The following is a 1,583-nucleotide window of genomic DNA, read 5'->3' as shown; positions in this document are numbered from 1 at the left end:
GCCAACAGAGGAACTGCACCCCCAGAAATGAACCCTCTCCCCAACACGGGGTCCCTGCTCCCTTTTAGAAAATGAAAAACCTAGGAGCTCCTGGGTGGCTTAGTCAGTTGAGTATCCAACTCTTGATTTCAGCTCAGGTCCTGATCTCACAGTCATGAAATGGAGCCCTGTGTTGGGCTCTACACTGAGCATGGAGCCAGCCTTTGTCTATCTCTCTCTCTCTCTCTCTCCACACCCCTCTGCCCCTCTCCCTGCTCATGATCTCTTCCTCTCCCTCCACCTCTCTAAAATAAAATTCAAAAAATACATTATTAGAAAATGAAAAAGCCTGGAGCGCCCGTGTGGCTCAGTTGGTTACGCGTCTGACTCTTGATCTCGGCTCAGGTCATGTCATCATTCGTGAGATCGAGTCCCACATCAGGCTCTGTGCTGACAGTGCAGAGCCTGTTTGGGATTCTCTCCCTCTCTCTCTGCCCCTCCCCTGCATGCGCTGTCTCTCTCTCTCTCAAAATAAATAAATAAGCATTTTAAATAATGTAAATGAAAAATCCAAAAATGAACAGGTAATAGAAGATGTTTTACAACATGTAGAAGCCTTTTAGGTCAATTTATGGGGACTATGAATCTTTTTCTCTAGAATCAGAAATAAAAGTAAGGCTTTTCTTTTCCATCTCTGTGAAATAACTATAGCTGCCATTGTCTGCATGGAGAGTCCCTTGAAAGGGCTTCATTGTCTCCACATAATCCCTGATATGGAAGACTGAGGGCCCATCACCGTGAAGGCCTTAAGTACTCACGGAGGCCTGGGGAGTATCATTTCAGGGGGTTTGTGCTTATTGGACGTTCTTTATGCACCTTACATTCTGGGAAGCGAGTATTTGATACCCATTTTTGAGATAAGACATCAAGGTCCAGAGGATCAAAATTGAATGCAGGTAGTGGGGCATTTGAACTGGAGCTGTTCGGCTCCAAATTCCATAAGCTTTGCATCGTGTCTCCCTGCAGGATGCCAGGAGATGGGTAGGTCCCAGCCTTCTGCACAGCGGAAGATTCCAGGGAGCTGGTAAGAGTGTCAGTGTTTCACTCGACCCCAGAGACTCTGATTAAATTGGCCTGATCTGGGTCCCCAGTCACCCAGGATCTAAACAGTCCCCAGGGGATGCTAATGAGCAGCCAAGGCAGAGAACAACTGTCTTCCAAGGAAAGCACTTGGGAAGGTCAAAGCTACACAACGGGCCGTCGTGAGGTGAGTGGGAAGTCACTCACTGAAAACGTGCACGTCAACTTGACTTGGGCTAAAGTCCTGCCACTCACTGGCCTGTGTTAGAGATGAGGCCAAACCTTACGTCCCCTCCCACCGCCCAGACCTTGCAGCCCCAAAAGACAGAGAATCTGGACTGACATGGACTAGCTAAAATGTGCAGGGTGCATTTTGGAGGAGGCACCAAAAAGAATAATTACCCCGGCCCTGTTCTTCCATCTTGCTGAGGAAATACAGGTCAGTTTTAAAAAGGGGAGAAAAATGGGGAGACAAATATATTCCATTATATGATAAAAACTAACGGAGTAATCTTCCCAGAAGA

Source organism: Hyaena hyaena, unplaced genomic scaffold (assembly GCF_003009895.1).
Source record: "Hyaena hyaena isolate Hyena2069 unplaced genomic scaffold, ASM300989v1 scaffold_481, whole genome shotgun sequence".
Classification (NCBI taxonomy): Eukaryota; Metazoa; Chordata; class Mammalia; order Carnivora; family Hyaenidae; genus Hyaena; species Hyaena hyaena.
This window is presented reverse-complemented; position numbering follows the sequence as displayed.